The 20,643-nt window shown below is 42.9% G+C and overlaps 1 protein-coding gene and 1 pseudogene across 1 annotated transcript in view; both read right to left on the bottom strand.

The window, feature by feature from the left end:
* The window catches only part of ALK (ALK receptor tyrosine kinase), a 692,068-nt gene that overhangs the window by 527,065 nt on the left and 144,360 nt on the right, over window positions 1–20,643 (bottom strand). The window lies entirely within an intron of this gene.
* Window positions 18,349–18,480, bottom strand: LOC140602040 (U4 spliceosomal RNA; annotated as a pseudogene).

The following is a 20,643-nucleotide window of genomic DNA, read 5'->3' as shown; positions in this document are numbered from 1 at the left end:
GCTAATGGAGGAATCAGGGGTTCTTTGCTTGGCTAGATCTTTTTCATCCTTCAGGTCTAGGCTAAATTTCACCTTTTCAAGGAATCCTTCCTTAATCACTATCAGAGGAGGTTCCTACACACCGATCTGTTCCATCACTGCCCATTGTTTGTTTTCCTTCACACTACTTAGTTACTTGTTCATTGTCTGCCTCCTGTCCTAGATTGTAAGGTCCATAAGGGCAGAGACAACCTCTATTTTATTCATCTATACCAAGTGCCTAAAATAGTGGCTAGCAGGGAGTATGTGCTAAATAAATATTTATTGGATGAACAAATGAATAAAAGAATAATCTAGACTGTGAAAATGCTGAGATCAATTTTTGACCTCCAGGATGCTAGGACTATAGGTCCATACCCTGAAGCCCCACTATGGAAGAATCAGATCTTAATGAAGCACTTACTTTGAATCAGATACTCTGCTAAAATTCCCACTGAGGTCTGTCTGATTCCACAGCTTTATCTCTCTGCTATTAGGCAATACTGCCAACTATGGGTTTCTTTAAAGGTCTAATAAAAAAGCAAATGGAGATCAGCTTTGAACAATCAATTTTTGTGAAAAATGAGAATTGCGTGGCAAAATCTCTAACAATGTATTCCTAATGTAAACCTAGTATTTGGATCAGGTCCCTGCTACCTAGTGAGGGGTGCCCAAATGGTATGAGCAGTATTTGTGAGCCCCTCGAAGCCTAGATCTTCAGAAGACACATAGGAAGAGGTGTGATAAGTGTTGGCTTTGCTTGAACCCTTTAAATACAAGGACGACTTGCTGTAAATTATACTAAGCTCTCAATTTTCTACACAGGCTAAGGTTTGATGTGGAACATGGCCTCTGTACCACCTCCAGCATCCCCTAGTTGTGTCTTGTGATGCACTTAGGTAACTCAGAGACCTATTGGTGAGAGACTCTTGATGTTTTCTGGGATCCTCCACAACTCTAGGACTTCAGGCTAGTTTAGGAGAAGTTCCTATAACTGTTTCTAGTTACTAGCTTTGAGATATTTATTGCACTCTAAGCTCTTCATATTTGCTACTCAGTCTACTGCATTTGAGCCAAATTCCCAGTGTCTTCTCACCTGAAAGAGAGAAATAGAATCTAGCTTGCATTTGCCAGCCCTTCTATTCATCCTGCGGAAACATAATGGAATAAGCCATGTAGATGTTGTTATGCTAAAAGAACCATAGTCCCTGAGATGAATATCATGCACTCCTATACTTCTCACAGAATCTCAGGGTTGGAAGGCTGTCAAGTCCATGTCCCATCTCAAAACCTTTGGCAACGATAGCTGATTCTTCTGCCTCTCCTCCACCAGTGCCAAGTGTGTGTGTGTGTGTGTGTGTGTGTGTGTGTGTGTGTGTTGGAAGGGAGAGGGTATCACTCTAATTTATAAGTGATCAATAATGACTGATGGAAAGGTCTTCCTTACTTAGAACTCCAACTTGACCTCCCTCAAACTGCCTTTGGAAATTGGGGGGGGGGGGAAGAGCCATTTCTTCTCTTCTAATCAGTACACTATTCATGATAGTATGTTCCAACTAGTATGAAATTTTAAAAACTTATCTTTGGAAGCAGGTGCTCTTAAGAAAAATTGCTTCCACAATCAAACCTAAAAACAAATCTCAGGAACAATTATTTATAGGTAGTAGACATTTGAAAAAAAACTATGTATGTTCTCATTCATTTGGGGAATATAAATAATAGTGAAAGGGAATATAAGGGAAGGGGGAAGAAATGTGTGGGAAATATCAGAAAGGGAGACAGAACGTAAAGACTGCTAACTCTGGGAAACGAACTAGGGGTGTTGGAAGGGGAGGAGGGTGGGGGGTGGGAGTGAATGGGTGACGGGCACTGGGGGTTATTCTGTATGTTAGTAAATTGAACACCAATAAAAAAAATAAAATAAAAAAAAACTATGAATGAATGAATGGGCAGGTTTCTTCATGCCAATAAAAGTGGAGGTTTCCATAATATTCTTTATAGATATTATTGGGTCACCATCCAGGTACTTTAGTTTTGGAGGGAGAACCTCAGAGACAGAGCATATGTTTTCTATCCCTAGCCCTGACCCCAGCCTGGGAAAACAGAAGAAGCATTATCTGAAATTTCCTGTCCCCTCAATGTCTAGCACAGGGACTAACACAGACTGAATGCTCATCAAATCCTCAGAGGATTTCCAAAAATGGAAAGAGCACCAGAGAAGGTATAACCCAAACACTTTCCTCCCAGAAATATAAAACAGAAGCAAACAGTAACATTCAGATTTGAGGCCCAGCTATCCTAAGACATGACCTAGGGAGCTCCTGGAAGACTTAGGATTTGCATACCATCAGCCCTAAACACCTTTGCATCTGCTACAGTTGCCTGAAGTTCCTTTATGAAAGACTAGAGTCTATCACAGCACATACTGTCAACCTTTCCCTTCCAAAGAAGCAAGACCCAAAGAAAAGATAAATTAATCTCAACTCACGTGAAGGTGTAAAGGATTGTTAGCAGGCCCTTTCTGGAAACCAGCTACAAACAAAAGACTGAGTCAAGTAAGTCCTTAATCTCTGCTTCTCTGGACCTAGTGTTAAGAATTAACTGACAAAAAAAAAAAAAAAAAGGAATTAACTGACAATGCTTGTCTACTCTGGGTAAGGTGGAGGTGAGGAGGTAGTTTGGAAGGACATTTGGGTAGACTTTCCTTCTTAAAAGATGCAAGTCCCACAACAAGGGATCTGCATGGTGCTCTTTGACTCTATACTCTTTAGGTGTTGGCCAGCTCTCCAGTGCTTTGCAAGGGTATCTAGTTTCATATTACTTACCCACTGGGGCTCCAAGATGTCTGAGTGAGGAGCCACACAACACTGGTACTTTTTAAGAGTCCTTAGTCTACTCTGGAATGATACTTTGTACTCCTAGCTGTATGAATTAGTGCCCACATATAACAGGGCTCCAAGCACATGGTCTAAGGCGATGCTTCTCAAATGTTAATATGTAAACAAATCACCTGGGATTCATGTTGGAAATGCAGATTCCAGTTCAGTAGGTCTGGCTGAGCCTGGAGTTCTGCATTTCTAACAAGCTCCCAGGCAATGTCCATGCTGCTGATCCACAGACCATACTTTGGGCTATAAAGATCTATTCAATAAGGTAAGTCCTAAAATTTACTGAGTTGTATTAAGCCTCTTGGAAGCATGTTAAGTAGGCACTATCCCCAGGCCCCCAACTTCAAAGATTTTGATTCAACAGATCTGAAGTAAGGCCTAGGAATCTGCAAATTTAATAAGCACATCAAAGTGATTCATAGAAGCAGTTAGTGAACAGTACTTTAAAAGATACTGACAGAGAAGATTTCAGGGAGGGTGTGTCCCCTGACTTGTCCAGAGCAGAAACAACACACTGGCATCCACTCCTCCTGACCACCAAGAACAGTGGCTCTCAAACTTTAGAGGGCATCAAAATTATCTAGAATACCTGTTAAAGCACTGACTGCAGGGCCACCCTCAGAGTTCCTGATTCAGTAGGTTGGGAATGGGGTCTGAGAATCAACATTGCTAACAAGTTTCCAGGTAATGCTGATGTGGTCTGGCTGCCAACTTTAAAAGTCAACCTAGTTGAAAAGTAATCTTATTAAAATCAAATCACCAGCTTTTCAACCCAGCCTTGCATTCCCACCCCCATTTTAACATATCTTGGGGGTGTGGGCTTGGTAGTGTGTCTTTTAAAACAACTCCTCAGATGCCAAGTATCCTTCAGGGAACAAGCCGTCCAAAGGAAAGACCTTTAATCCTGAATAAATAATAGGGCTAAATACATATCCTCAGGGCTCCAGAAGGACCTGTGGGACCACTTGCTAATTGGTGTGGGGTCTAGTCGGGGCTGTGTCTTTTTATCTCTGAAGGATGTTCTTAAGCCCAAGCTCAAGGAAAGACCCAACCATGCTAAGCAGGAGGGAAGCTCCTACACGGGGGACTCCATTCTCTCTCCCAGTCTCCAAAGAAAAGGAGGTCATGGCTTCCTCCATGGCCCAAAAAAATCCCTAAGCCTGATGAGTTCAATCATTTATTAGCTCACATGAAGGGAGTATTGGTGTAGCTCTATAGCTTGTCCACATGGAAATGAGGGTAACACCTTTTAGTTCATTGGATCCTTCTTCAGACTCCAACAAGACAGGGAGAAATGAGATGGGAACACATTCTCTCTGGGGACCTATGTTAACTAGAGCTGTGACCCCCTCCCTTAAAACAACCCCAGACTCTGGAAAGCAGGTTCATGTCAACATCTTAAGGGCAGGCTTAGCCTGAAGAAATGAGGCTTCCTTGTCAGGAAGGAACAGCCTCAAGAAGTATCTCAGGGAGGGAGTGAGAGCCAGAAAACATCCATCCTAGATAAACAGCATCTTAGCTGAGTGTGTGTACATAGATCTGGGACATGAAAAGTAGTTTTGTTTGGGCTTGGCTTGCCCCATGGTCTCAGCAGAGGTAAAAGTGCTGGGTCTCATGCTTGTTGGGTTTGAGCATTGCATCTTCTTTTTTTATTTCTATGTAATGATTCCACCCCCTTTGCCTTCTGGCACTCTGAGCAAGTGAATCACACCAGATAACTGATTTCTGAGGCAGCAGCACAGGATCCCAAGTGTCAGGACCCTACCTGTACCAGGCTCCAATCTGCCAACGCTTAGGGACAGTTTTGAGGCAGGCACTACCTTCCTTGAGGTGACACATAGCCAGGTAATGTTGAGGCACAGGGAGCGTTCATCATGTTCTATATTCTTTGGGACAGTTTCTGGTTCAAATATCGTGTCTTCTTGCTGGACACAAGTCCTGACTTTTGGGGATGAAAATATACATAATCCCTAGAAATGCTATTAATAATAGCAGTACAATAACAATGGTGACAATTGTAACTAACCTTTTTGAGACTCAGGTAGTATAGTTAATGTTGTCCCCATTTTAGAGATGAAGACACAGACTCAGAAGCTAGCTATGGTAATTACACAAAGCTACCGCTGTCTAACCTAGATCTGTCTGTCACCAAAGACCTTACCTGTCCCCTATACCCTGCTGCTTCTCCCCTCACATACTACCCCAACCCTGTAAAATAACTCTGGAAGGTAGGAAGAAGGAAAAACAGTCTTGTCATCGGAGCCAGCTGTGCCAACGTCACTCCTCAAAAAGTCGAAAGATGTACCTCAAGGCCGAGCAAGGGGATTCAGAGCTGGAACAGGGAGTAGGGCACGGCTGGATGGATGCCCACACTCCAGGACAGCTGCCTCAGTACCTGCCAGGGCCTGCAAGTGGAGTCAATGGGGACAGCCCCTGAGCCACATGTGTGGACACATGTCCAGTTGCCACCGGGTCCTGGCTAGAGGGAGCGCATTCCAGCCCTCCCATTCATACCAAGCCCGGGAAAAGGTGCCCGTCTCCTCTGCCAGGCCCATTAAGGCTTATTCCTCCTCTCCTGGACACCCTGCTGAGGGCCTGCCAGCTCCGAAAAGGCCTTTGAAGCGAACATCGCTCTGCTCGTGGCAGAGACCCGCAAAGCAGGAGAAACGGACTGAGAATTTCAGAATGTGCAATAAAATGGAAACCCCTTCAATGTCCCCAGCACCAAAGCATTAAAATAAAATCATTTGACAATTATTTGCCTGGATCGAGAAAGCGAAGTCATTTTGGAAGTGGCTACTAATCTTCAAAAAGAACGAGTGTGATTTGATCCATGGAAAGAACCCGAGTGCTTGAAGATTTCACTGCCCGAGGCCCTGCACTTTCATGAGGTATCGACAAACCTGGAGGGTGAGTTATGGGGGGTGCACGACCACTGTGAGCATTTGCAGAAGTGGTAGGCGTCAACTAAGTTAAGATCAATGATTTCCTTGATTACCTTGTTTCTCCCTCTTGCGAGCCGGGTCTCCGTCTCAATTTCTATTCCTATCGGCCAGAAAAATAAAGATTGTTTACAGAGCTGAAATAATACCTGCTTGGTTTATCTTATTTTAGAAACAATAAAAGCTGGGGAGTTGGAGGGATTAAGGAGGAAAAAATCAATTGTGTTCTTTCATGTTGGAGACATTAAAAAATAAGTCACTGGGCTACCTGCTCTAAGGCCCAATTTGGCTCTCCATTACCCAGGGCGATTTCCAATTTCATCCTGCAGCTTTTCAAGATTTAAACTCAACTGAACTATAACAGGGTGCCCTTGACGGACTCCACGAAACTTTCTCTGGTCAGTTTTTGGCTCTTCCAGGCCACTGACTTGATGTTAAAAATGCCAAAAGAAACAGAGATATTTGCTTTTGTCATGAACACCTAAGCACAGTCGGTACTCTAAATCTGGCTGAATTGCTTTAAATGCTTTCAAAGTGTTTCCTATCTTCTTACTTTGTAGTATCTTTCTAAAAATTGGTTTTTTGTTTGTTTTAAAGATTTTATTTATTCATGAGAGACACACAGAGAGAGGCAGAAACATGGGCAGAGGGAGAAGCAGGCTCCCTGTGGGGAACCTGATGCGGGACTCGATCCCAGGACTCCAGGATCATGACCCGAGCCAAAGGGAGATGCTCAACTGCTGAGCCATCCAGGCAACCTGACTTCGTAGGATCTTTCCTATGGGAAAGAGGCACCAAGTCGGTGGCCAACACCACTGTCTGAGGGCTGTCAGTTTCCTGGCCCCTCTCCTCTCAGAGGACCAGCTGCTCCCTCCAAAACACCTCAACCTTGCACTCACAGACATTGACTCTCCATGAGTGAGTGGCCTCCACATGAGGACCTAGGCTACATCACCAAATGATTTTGCCAGGAAACTCCAGTGTGTCAAACAGCCAGCCAGCCTCAACTCTGTGTCAAGACAAATCCGTTGGCAGGTGCTTGGAGAAGGAACCCCAGGGCTTGGGTGGAGGAATTCTCCAAGGATGTATTTTACCACAGCTCCTGTTTCTGCAGACCATCTCAGGGGACCAGGATTCAAAGGGAACGCAATGAAAAATGCTTCCTTCACCTCTGAATGGATCATGCCAAGTGGGAGAGGGCTGGGTTTGAGAAGGGGAAGCGGGAGACAGGAGCTCAGCACTCCTGGGAGCCCTGCCTGTGCCAGGCAATAAGCCAGGCAGCATGACATCCTTTCCCATGTGGTTCTCAATGTATTGGCTTCATAAGGCGCACAGAAATAGCCACCTCCCCATTTTGCACATGGGGAGACCGAAGCTCTGAAGGGGTAGTTAACTTGCCTGAGGTCAGAGCTTGTCAGCAGAAGAACACACAGGGCTGGCAGGGAGCCCAAGCTCTTCTTACTGGTTGTCCCCACTGACAAGGGAATAGCAACAGGGCGGGGTGTGGCCCCTTGGGGTCTCCAAGCCACCCTATGGATCCACCCATCAGTCTTCAGACCTGTCAGTTCATCCCTTCCCACCAGTGCTAAAATGACTTGATAATAATAATAAACACAAGTTTTGAAAAGTATGTGCCAGGAAGCTGCGGTGAGCTCAGATCCATCTCAGGAGTGCTGACACAAGCATCAAGCCGGAACACAGAAATATCTGAACGCCGCACGCAGGACGGATAGGCTGCCAAATACAGAGGCAGTGCACCCCCATCCTTCGGTGTCCTAGACTCTTCTGTGCTCCGGTGGTATGTTGGGCTGCCCCACCTCTAAGCCCCTGCACCCGCGGCTCCCTCTGCTCCAGAGCTCTCCTTCCCTTCTTTACTTAGCCAACTTCTGGTCTTGCTTCACAGCCAGCTGCAAGTGCCCCTGTGGGGAGAAGCTTTCCCTGACCTCCCTGTCAAGTGCTCTCAAGGCCCCTAGGACCTCTCATTGATGGCCCTCTCCTACTTCATTGTTCCTAAGTACCTGTGCCATACTGCCTTCCCATCCAGGCTGCAAGGCTATAAGGCTATAACCTCGAATGAGACCCAAGATCCCATCCGTTTACCTCCCATGCTATCACCGGCTTGAGTCATAAATACAGCTGCCTGCTTTACAACTGCCTCAGGGCTCTGAGCTAAGCCCCTTGCAGAGGTACAGTCCATCACATATTCATTCATTTATCTTTTTAAAAAATATTTAATTAATTTATTTGACAGAGAGAGAGCACAAGCAGGGGGAGTAGCAGAAGGACAAGCAGACACCCCACGGAGTGGGGACCCCAAATCGGGGCTGGATCCCAGGACCTCAGGGTCATGACCTGAGTCAAAGGCAGACGCTTAACCTACTGAGCCACCCAGGCACCCTCACTCCTTTATTCTTCAAATAAGTGCCAGACACTGTGCGGGGGATTAGGAACATAATAGTGAACAAGACCAAGAGTAAAGAACACAGATGTACAATGTCAGGGTGAGGTAAAAGCTTTGATGACAAAGTAAAGCAGATTAGGGTACTAGAGAGTGAGAGCATAGCCAGGGATGGCCTTGGAGGAGACAGCAGTCGAGGAGTCTCCTCCATGTGTGGAAGGAATGAACACCAGGGGATACTGGGAGAAGAGAGTTCGGGCAGAGGACACATCGAATGCAGAGACTGTAAGGCAGGTGCCCATGTGGTAGGTCCAGGAAAGGCCAGGCAGCCACAGTGGCTGGAGTGAAGTCTGGGAGAGGAGAATAGCGGGAGGTGAGGTCAGAGGGGCAGGCTGGAGCAAGATGATATGGTAACAATAGCTGGTACCAGGCACCATTCTAGGTGCCCTCTGAGAGCCCATCGTCCCCGTTTCCTAATGACAAGGCTTCGCAAAGAAAGGCCAACTGTCTGCTTCATTACACAAGTGGCTGAGGCAGGATCCGAATGAAGGCAGTCTGATTCCAACCCATGCTCTTGCTATATGCCACCCCTTTAAGCCCAGTACATAAGGCTGCCAGATGAAACAAAGGATGCCTAGCTACATTTTAATTTCAGATAAACAGGAAGTCTTTTTTTTAGTTTACATACATCCCAAATATTGTGTGGGCATCATGTTTTTGTTTTTGTTGCTTTGTGGCTTTATGGGTCAGATCTGTCAGCCCAACATGTAAGCTATAATAAACTTTGGATTTTTCCTAAATGTGCTGGAATCCTTTAGAGCAGAAGTCAGCATACTTCTACAAAGAATCAGATAGTAAATATTTGGGGCTTTGAAAGCTACATTCAGTCTTTGTCATATATTTTTCTTTGTTTTTGGTTGCTGTTGTTTTCAACAACCCTTTGACATCTAAAAGCCAATCTTAGCCTGCGGGGCATGCCAGCCACAGATTCTGATCCTTGATCTAGAAGGTTCTAAGTGTTGGACAGACATGGTTAGACTTATGTCTTGATGCTCTGCATTTGAGAAAACTCTCAATAGTTACTCCTTACCCACAATACTGTTATTTAGGGAGCAAGAAGGAGTTGGTTGATTTTGGTTTAACATTGGCTAGAAGAATAGCTCCCTGCTGGCCTCAGAGTTGGCACCACTTTGGCATTACGGTTCAACCATGGTTTCCAATTAGCAAGGGTAAGCCTTTTCTGAGGATGAGGCTAATCCCAGTTTTGTCTGGGAGGGTGATCTGGCCCCAAGGCTCCCATGCTCATAAGATGTATCAGAGATGAGCAAGTTTTGCATTATGTGTACCATGCCTCCTTGGGCTCCTTTCTGCTCCTTGTCCTTCTGTGTGTTTGCATCAGGGCCCCTGGCACTCTCCTTGGCTTCTTCCTCTCCCCTCAGGCTCTACTGCTGCCTTATTCATCATTTGTCCCCATGGGTGACTGCCTCCTGGCCTCTACTGCTTCTTGCTCTTTCTTCTCCTAATTAAAGAGACTTCAGCCAAAATGCATTCCTTTCTCCATCAGACCTTCAAGTTCCCCATTTTCAGGACATTTCAGATTTGCCTGGAAGAGTCTCGGAGGCAAAGTTTGTTTTCCTTTTGTTCTTACTATGCTCTACAAGGCCCTTTCCTTGCCTAAGAAGGCAAGGAAACCACTGCCTTTTTATACACACTTGGTGTGCATCATCCTACGATTTGACTTCACAAGGCACACTCCACTTTGCACATAATGAAGGCACGAGAATATTTGCCAAGTGGAACCCTTTCATGTCCAGTCTCCTCCTCTGTGTGTCTAAGCTATCGCCTCACTGCTTGCCGGCTTCATCTCTTTTCTGAAGTTAGCCAATTTGCATGCACGTCTACAGGATCCTCACACAAGACTTCTTTCTTCATTATTGTGTCTTCCCGATCTTTAAAAATATCCATCACCCTTTACCTAACTTAGGTTTTCTGTCTGCCTTTCCATTTAGAAAATTTAGTGGGTAATTTAGCTAACTATACGGTACCTGGTGTACAAGAGATGGTAGTAATAATAAAACAGTCAAGCAATACCATTTATTGAGCCCTCTACTTAGAAAGTTCTAGAGAAATAGAAGATCTCTGGATACGTATGTGTGCATGGGCAAGGGCATGTAGGCATGTGCATATATGTGTGAGTGTGTAGGTGGAAGGAGAGGAATGTCATTTTGATTTAGTCTTCCAGGGATAGATAGAGTGCAGGAGTCTTCTCTTTGACATCCGCCCTAGGGAGTTTCCAATGCCTGGGTTTGACCAATCTGACTGTTTTAAATCAGAAGCGCTCTGGCTTTTGGACAGGATTTAAAATCATAATAAGAGAGATATCTATAATTTCTCTCTCCCTTTTCTATAATCTGGTCCTTTGGGTTGCACAGTCTTGTGGAATTTGTAGCTGGAGAAACCCATTAGTGATAGGTACATGATGAACAGATCCGAGTATTTATTTAACAACATTGCAGATGAAAGTATTAATAAGTCACTGCTTCCAAAGTCAAAAGCCATTGTCACATTAATTCATTTGTGCACACAAGATGTCCACTGCTCCTAAGAGTACAAATAATAGCTTTGCCAATATGAAAGCAAAATATAATTACTCAACAATAAACACACTGTACACTGGTAACAGCTGTTATCAACAGCATGTTTGAAGCCAAAACAAAGGAAGTATTACAGGATTTTTTTAAACCTCTGCCTGTCATTCTTGTGGAGGTAAAGTCATTTTTTTTCCTGTCACAGAAAGGGTGACTGAGCTAGAAGTATTTTACTCAGTCACCATTCTACTCCTACTTTCAGACCAGACAAGATGCTTGGCCTCATTTTGTCTAACCAGAAAATTCTAAAGGAGAGTTACTTAGGTCTTCAGAACAGATCTATTCATTGAACATGTATGAAATTTAATTTTTCTTCCTTGGTATTGGAAAACTAGCTTTGATAGTTGCTTTATTCTAGCTGTGAATTTTATATCAGACTTCCAGATAAACAGAAGCCACACAGCAATGACCAATGGCCAGTCACCATTTATACTGAGAATCTTGTCTGATAGTCTTAGCCATGGGATGAAAGTGATGGTAAATATAGTCAGTCTATTTTGGGAATATATATATAATATATAATATATATATATATATTATATAATATATATATATATATATATATAAAATCTTTTTCCATATAGGCATAGGAATGCCAGCACAACTCAAGGCAAATGTATAATGGACAAAATCTCCTCTCCTTTCTTCACCCCCTACCGCCTACCTGGCCACACACACTTTCCATTTGCTCAGCCTGTCTCTGGAGTCTGAGTGATCAACCTGGGTGAGAATCTTGGTTCCAGCACTTACTATCTTGGTGACCTCAGGCAAGCTATTAACTCTGTAAAGCCACAGTTCTTCATTTGAATATGGGGATAATAATAGCACTTGCATCCTTAATGGGTAAGGAGGAAGCAAAAAAATGCACATCAAAGTCCTAGCTGCCTGCCCTACCTGACACAGAGTAAGGGATTGCTAAATGTCAGCAAGTATTAGTATTAGTATTATTAACCCAGCTCCCCCAGTGCCAAACAGCAGGACCCAGTCTTGTCATGGATGTTGCAAGTACTGGACTCCAGCAGCAAAACGGACCTGTCAGATTCCTTAAAGCCCACCCCCTACCCCCCGCCCTGATTTTTGCTAAGTAGTCTGACCAGTTAGCACCTGTGCAAGTGAGTGCCAGTGGATTCCTGGGTTACCCTATTTGGCTGGCACTTGCCTCCCTGAAGTAAGCATTACAGACACTAATGTTGGGATCTCTGCTCCTTTTTGTTTAGGGTGGAAGGAGTATTTGGAAGCCCATAATCCAACCATGCAGAGAACATTGCAGACAATTCACTAATCAACAGTAAGATCGGGTGAGTTGTCCTCAACATACATCAACATGCCTTGCCTCCTCTGGACCCTGAAGTTCAGAGCCTCTGGCTGTTTTCATACCTACTTCCCTCTGGAATCTCAGGTGCCCCCTCTTTCCCTTCTGCCCTAAGGAAAACAAACAAACAAACAAACCTGTGGGTGGCTGTAGGTTTTCTAGACAGCTCTGCTAAATTACCTCTGCAGCTCTGATCACGCCTGCCAGGGGACACAGGGCCCATCCACCCAGGGACAACACATCCCCTGTCTTAAGAACTTTGTTGTTACACTGCAGAATCTGGCAGCTGCAGGGGCCTTATGACCCCTTACCCACTAACAGAGAATGAACTTGAGCAGACATGGACTTCCACTGTGAAGAAAACAAGGTTTTAGGCCCCATTTATAAACATGAGAGGTAGCAGAATAGAGAGTAAGAATGAACAGACTTTAAGTGGAGCATGTTTCTTAACCCTTTAGCTTTAGTCCATCTGCGCCAAATGAGTGCAATAGTAGGGATGAAGATGCTTTGTCCAGAGAAGCAAGCAGTACTGAGAATTAGCCCCCTGTTTTTCTGCCTGAAGGGCAGTTGTACCCAGGGGCATACAATTACACTCTTTCTGGAGAAGTAAGTCCTTTAAAATCAGGACCCAGCTCTGGCAAGCAAAGCAAAGTGGATTGGAAATGATTTCTGGTAGAATTTAAGCAAAGAATACAGAGCAGCTTTCCCCTTCTGCTGTCTGCTGGGGAGGCTCCTGGTGTCCCCATTAGAGAGCCCACTGGCTTGTTCCCTGGCTTCCCACAACCGCAGATAGGGGTCACGTTTGTGAAACAGATTGTCTTCTATGGATGAGAGCCACCTTCCTGGACAAAGACTTCTGAATGGGGTGAGCAATTACTCCCATTGGGTTCCAGTAATGAGTCCAGAAGTTTAGAAGGACTTTAAGCAGGAGGCAAGGAGAATACAATATATATTTAGTATCTAATTTAGATGGTTCATTTAAAAATCAGAAAGCATTCACCTCTACTCAAAAATGGCCCATTCTAGGTTAAATTCTTAATTATTCTGGAAAATGCAAATGAGAAGCTATAAATACAAAGTCGGGGAATAATCACGGTCTGCACAGTGTAAATTCAAGTCAATCGGTAAAGGGGGAAAGAAAATCATTTGCCTTTGACATTAAATCCAGCTGTTCTTTAAAGTCGGTTTTCCCTAGCGGAGGATTTTGTGTTTGCTATGACCAAACCATCTCCAAAACCTTCCGGGTTTAGACAATACTTTAATCTGAACGTCTAATGGTTCATTCTTCTCTAACATCATTGAACATTTCCATTAAACCACAGTTACTATTATCAACATTATGAGGCCTGTCAGAAGTAAGCCCATTGTTCAAATGAATTGACCTCCACTACAATTGACCTTAACATTGCTCAACTGTCTGACAGTCAATTATCTCATGATCTCCCTTCAAATGGGCCTCATTGCTGAAATAACTAATCCATTATGGAGGGAAGGTTATTTTAATAGCTGAGCAGAGGGTTGCTTTTTTCAGTTGCCTGGTGAGGATATGTTGTGAAGCAACTCATAGTCCTCGATCTATCTGACAAGGGAAAAGCATCCTGCTATATCCATGTTTCAAGAGAGACAGAGAGAGAGAGTGATGAGGGAAAGATTCGTAAGGACTCCGGTATGGTTGGGATGATGTTAGTTCTTAAAATATAGCAGTTCTTGAGACATGCTCTACTGTGCCTCTAAGCAATAAAATAGAAGAGGAATGGGGGACTCCCCTAAGGGGGACTTAGTCTGGCTAAGGTATCCAGCCACATGAGGAGGCTGGGGAGAGAGCCATCAGCCTTTTCCTACTCCAAGAATCGATGGCAGGGCCTCAGCAATGGACATTCAATCTGAGTATGGATCTTGCACCACTACTTTCTAGCTGTATGGTATGAGACGGTGCAAAACTTTGCCAAACCTAGATTTCTTCTTCATAGGTATAATGGGGTAATGGTATCTACCACATATGGTTGCTTTGAGAATCAGATGATATACAAGGTACCAATTCAGGACCAGCTCCATAGCAGCCACCAAAATAGTGTTATTACAATTTTTATAAATGCCATCATCCTTCTAGGTGCTTTGAGGGTCAGCTTTTCTCCCAGAGATATGACCCCTATATGATGTGATCTCTTTGCTTAGACAGAGGTCTTGGCTTTGAAAGCCACAAGGATAGGATTTTCCCAGGCCACTAAGGAGGCCTAATAAGATAGGACAGTTAATAAAACTGAGTGCTTCATAAATCAGGAAATTAGGTGTTTTCCCACCAAACCAGGATCAGACCCCATGTTTATCAGCTGCTGGAGACTCAGCTGCCCCTGGAGGAGAAGCCCATATATGGTAGGCCTTGCCTGACAGGCTGTGGAAGAAGGGATAAGGGCATTGTGCTACTGTCTCTTTCTAATTGGTTTTGAGGACTGTGCTCTACAACTTATTTATGATTTGTCTCAGCCCCCTGAGATCCCTGAAACTTTTAGTGCCCAAACCCTAGGGCACTAAAAAGGTAGTCTTGGCTCCTATTCTTATAGAATAAGGTTCAGGGCAATTTGAGGAGGATAGTGCAATGAGAGAGGAGAAAGAAAGAGGAGAGAGAGAAATGGCTTCCTTTAGGGTTCCATGCCTACTTTCAAGGATTCCGAAAACCTCCACCAGTAACAGTCCTCTCAGCCCCCTTGGGAGGTAGAGCACACTAATCTACAGAAGATAGGCTAAGGGACAGGAACCAGGGATATCCTAGGATTCCCTTGTGGTCAGCCATGAATAGAATACAGATTTCCCTCAACCCTAATCCAATGTTCCAATAACTCCCATATTCAGGGTCAATTCCTTGACTTCTGGACACAGAGTTCATCATAAGGGTCCACAGGTCAAGAAGAGGCCTTGGGGTGACTGCAAGACTGGGCAAAGCAGAAGGGGGAGGGTAGGTCCAGCCAGAGAGGCATCTGGCAATAGTCACTAGAAGCCTGAATACCACATGGGCTGGTGGTGTGCTGGAGCCTGCTCTGAAGAACCTCCTTGTGCTAATATTTTCCCAACCCCAAGTTCAGCAACTTCACTCTTACAGACTGAAATTGGCCATGATAAGAGTATTTAAAACACAAATTTCAGCCAATGCCACCAATTAGGAAGTTTTTCCTTTGGAAAATTGGTTGTTCAACATTTACCAGTACACCATAGGGGAAGCCCCATCTTTTACTCATGCATTTACTTCAGGTCAGGCACCATGCAAGGCACCATGGATACATAAAAATAAATAATGGATCTTGTCTGCTTATGTCTTCTGCTCTATCACTGGCTTGATCTATCTCCTCAGGAACCACAGGGATTCACAGGAGCAAAGACATTCAAGTCCAGCCATTTTGCCTTTTGTCATCAGTTTCAATAATAAGGATGTTGGGAAAAAATTAGAAATTCTGGCCTAGAATGAAGGTTGGCAATCATGTTCAAACCCATGGATACTCCATTTTCATATTTCCTTCTAGTTTTCCTTAGGTTGGTTGTATAAAATTATTGCCCAAATATCCATTCTCCAGGAGTTTTTCATTAGAAAATGACTGACAGGTTTTGAAGTTCGAGGGTGGCCTCTTCCAGAAATCTTATACAATGCTCCTCTCTCCCTGCTTCAGCATCACCCAATTCCAGGGCCTCAAGTGTGCTCACAAGTTGATCAGAAAAACCTTGAAATTGGTCTGCCTATTCTCATCTCTTATCATGAAAATGCTGCCAGATTGAGCTCTCCTTTTCTTAAACTGAAACAAAAATTACCAAAGTAATGCATGTAAATTTTAAAAACTTAGAAAATACAGATAAGCAAAGAAATCGCTAATCTCACCACCCAGTGGTGACCAGGCCTTTCTCTGCACTTTTACATATGCACAGCAGAGAGCGGGTAAATGTTTAACAAGTGGATCTCTGTTAATAAAAACAAAAAGCCTTGACTTACAGTATTTGCCAATTTCCATGATAAATACTTCCATTTGGCTGATTTCAAGCTACCAACATGATGTCACTGAACATGAACTTGAGAAGAGATACTAACAATTAGTTCTTCCGAGCTCGTATGAGTTGGCTCTGGCATACCACTGTAAAACACACATATAATTTTTAATGAAATGTAGAAATACTACATTCTTTTTTGTAACCTCTTCTTTAACACATATTCAGGGGAAAGGGAGGGCATCTTTATTATCAGCCTCTGAGTATAGCTCCTGACTTGTTTGTGGTCCAGCCTCCAAAAGATTCTACTAGAAGCCATTGTGCACACCAGCTTTCTGAGACTCATAGCTCCTGGATGAGGGCAACCCAACACAAAGAGGGCAGAACCAACTTTCGTAAATTCAAGGATTCTTCTAGTAATAGGGACATCGATGTAGTCTACTTTTGACAATGTTCTACTACACCGGTAATAAGAGCCATAGCTATCATTTCATAGGGACTACTATGTCTCAGGTACTGCAATCAGGAATTTACATTTAATTCTTCTTTTTCAATTGATTCTCACAGTAATCTGATAAGGAGTTCACTAGTATTACCCTACCATAAAGACCAAAAGGTAAGATCAAGTTTAAAGAGCTAAGAAATTTGATCAAGGTCACACAACAAACAAACCATTTTGCTTCCCAATACCTTGGTGACCCTTACTCAACTCTTTAAGGGCAGAGCAGGGGTAGATGTCAGGAGACAGTGACTCAGCAAGATAAATGATATGGCCAAAGCCACAGAGCTAGATAAGGAGACCAACCATCCTGGCCCAGGACTGCCGCAATTTTGAAATGAAATATCCAAAGTCCTGGACAGCCCATTAGTCCCAGGCAAACCAGGACCACTGGTCACTCTGTGAAGGATTAGAACCCAAGACCTCCTAGCACAATGCTCTTTCTACCACAAACTATACTCTCTTTCTTCATAATGGAAGATGAAGTCATTAAGATGCACATGTTCATTTTTCCTGGCCCTTCATAAAATAGGCATTTCAGAATCTGTTTAGAACATTAATCACTCAGGCTCTCAAGAAGAGACAGACCCCAGCTGGAGCTGTTCTTTCTATATACTCCAGTGATGAAATGCCCAGTTTCTCCCCTGCCTCTTCCCCCCACACGGCACACCTGGACTCCTGCCACTCATCTGTGTAATGTGCCTAGCACCATCTGGCCCGGCATCTAGTGCCCTGTCAACAAGGATGTCAAACAGGCAAGATGAAAGGACATAACTCCAAGGAACACCGCTCATCTTCTAGCCCCAGTATGGAGGAAGTCATGACAATTACTCATTAGGTAGCTACAAGGAGAGAAAAATGACTCAGTGCTGTCTGGCTGTCGGTTGGTGCCTGGAGCAGTCTTTGCAATTTCTTGTTTCAGCAAGTCTTCTGGGGAGGATCCTAAGTCTTTCAAATTACGGTGGATATAGGCTAGAATATCTCAAGAAGCTACCAAGAATTTTCACGGTTTAGAGATCCGATGACTACTTTGGCAATGTCCATGGCAACATTCTGTCAGCATGTTCTCTGTGTGAAAAGTGGCAGAGGGGAGAATGAACACATTTAGCAAAGGGAACCAGAGCTCTGAAAGGCCTAATCTTCCCATCCAGTATCTGAGCCAGCCTTAAGTTCCAAGTAAATGTAGGCCTAATAAGTGGCAATTGAGCAACTGCTGGAAAAGCTCATGACTTTTTGATAGATAAACTTACTCATGCCCTGTTCTGAAACTCTACTAATACCTTCTTAGTATAAAGCAAGAAGAAATTGCAAAGAAAGAAAGGTAGCTTTGATTACACAAATTTCTATTAATTTCTATGTCAGAAGATGTCAAAACAAAAGTAAAAAAGGAAACAAACAGTAGGCAAAGATAAAACAAAAGGTTGATTACATTGATATATAGAGTTCTTGATAATCAAAAATAATAAATCTCAAAATATTAAATTGAGCCAAATTTAACAAAAAGAAAAATTTTAAAGTTGCTTCATATATAAAATAAATAAGGGGAATCATTTAACCAAATACAGAAATGAAAATTTTAAAAATGAAATTTGCTTGTAAAATATATACACACCCAAACACACACACTGTGTAAGGGACTAGAGAAATAGTCTATCTATCTTCTGCTGGTGGTACCATATATGAGAGCAACTTTTTAATTTGGCAATTTGATAATATGCATTAAGATCTTTGGGAAAAGTTTTCAATTAGCAATAATTGCACCTCAGATAAACCTCATTGGCTACGATACTGCCACTGGGAATGGGGCCAAAAGATCTTGAGCACCTGAGTGGCTCAGTCAGTTAAGTGTCCGATTCTTGATTTTGGCCCAGATCATGATCTTGGGTCAAAGATCGAACCTTGTGTGGGCCCTGCACTGAACATAGAGCCTGGTTAAGATTCTCTCTCTCCCTCTCGCTCTGCCCTTCCTCCCACTCACTTGCATGCTCCCTTTCTCTCTCAAATAAATAAATAAATAAATAAATAAATAAATAAATAAATAATAAAATCTTTAAAAAAAGATCTTTAGTGATGTCTGTTTTCTATAAACTAGTAAATCTATTCCTATAAATTCTAAAAGAACAATAAGAAAAGGGTTAAAATAGTATTGCATATAAGAGATTATCAATTAAAGCATTATTTATAATAATGAAAAATCAAAAGTGCCAAAATAATTTAAAATACAAATTATATCAATATAGTAAAATTTTGCAATCATTAAGAATCATGTTTTCAAAAGATTTAATGATATAAGAAAAGTTCACAATATAATTTTGAGTATAAAAGCATATACTATACTGTATTCATTATGATTCCAAAGTTATTAAATTAGTTGTGTATATATATATAAATTATACACACAATTATAGCAGATTATTTAAAGGTGATGGATCATCAGCTTAGTTTTTTTTTCTTTAGCTTCTCTTTATTTCTCAAATTTCCACATTGTGTTTGAATTACTTTATAGTCAGGAAGTCATCTTTCATAGAAAAGAGGGCAAAGAAGAATTTGGCAAAGGGTTGGAGACTCTTGAGTTTCAACCTCGCCCCACCCCTTCCTTTGCCTTCCATCTGTAGAGTACTGTGTCCTTTTGTTTCTGCACCATCTTTCACCTCTCTCCATGTCTTTATTCTGATAAAGAGGGCAAAGAAAGCTCGTGATTATAGCCATCACTTCTTTCTTTAGCTACTCGAGATGCCAACAGTCAGAACCAGACTCTCTATAGCTGGAGAGAGGAAAACAACACCCAACCACAAGCTCCCTGAGGGCAAGCTGAGCCCACTGATGTCTGAGCCCAGAACCCCCACTAGCCAGCCTCCAGCCTGACCTCAGGGTGGGTGCCCTTCAGCACACAGCTATCTCTCACTGCTGAGGACCAAGGGCTATTAAGTGTGCAGGATGTGTCTCTTCCTTCAGAGGAGCTCCCTCTTCGGAGGATTGGGTAGACAGATTTACAATGAACTATAACACTCAAAAAGAGGAGCCATGAAATAAATGTGCACCAAAATGCCATGGGAGAAAAAGAGGGTATAAACACACAAGGGCAAAGAGAATGGGAAGGCAGACTACAGTGCCCGCATTTCGGGAACAGGACAGCGAGTGGATAACTACACTGATAGCCAACTGATTTAACAGATCTGAGAAAGCTGTATCCTCAATTCACAGGGCATGAGGGCCTAGAAAGCAGCTCTGTGTTCCCAGCAGAACCCCTTAGAAGTATGAGGAGGGAAAATGAGCTATGCAAAGAAGCTTGACCAAAATCCATAAACCCCTTCCCTATCCCCAGCTCTGGACTGGAAGAAGTGGAGACTCCCTGATGCAGAAGACATAAGGCAGAACTTGAGGCCTTAAGGAGGAAAGGAGACAGCATTTGCATCCTAAAGACCCGTACCACCAATCTTCTTTTTATTTGGTTCCTATAAATATGACCACCAGGCTTATTCCTAAAAGCAGGAGACCGGGAGAGCTTTCCCAGGGAGGTTTGAACAGTGTAAAAGGAAAGATCTAAAGACACTGACATCAAGGTTCTCCAACAAAAGAGCCCAGCCACACTCAAAATTGAAGCCCACAGGTAGCAAACCCCAATGACAAACTCAGAGCTTGCAGACAGCATTTGAGCACTCTGCTCTTAATAAGAGCAGAAACTAGAGTTCATAAACATCTGTAGAAAATCTATAATGTGAAAGATAGAAATCAAATCAAAGAAACAGGATAAAGGCAACCTAATAGGAATTATGCAAGGAAAATATTTATATTCAGAATATATTTAATATCCTGAGAGATATAAAAGAAGATAGATTGCATTTATGAAAACAAGAACTGGATAATACAAAAAAAGAGCATTAAAAGAGCAAAACAGAACTGGTGAAATTAAAAATACTATAATAAAAATGGAAAAAGTCAACAGAGGGTTATAAGATAAAGAGATAG

This window comes from Canis lupus, chromosome 12 (assembly GCF_048164855.1).
Source record: "Canis lupus baileyi chromosome 12, mCanLup2.hap1, whole genome shotgun sequence".
NCBI lineage: Eukaryota > Metazoa > Chordata > Mammalia > Carnivora > Canidae > Canis > Canis lupus.
Note: the sequence above shows the minus strand (reverse complement) of the source record. Positions and strands in the feature narration are given on the sequence as shown.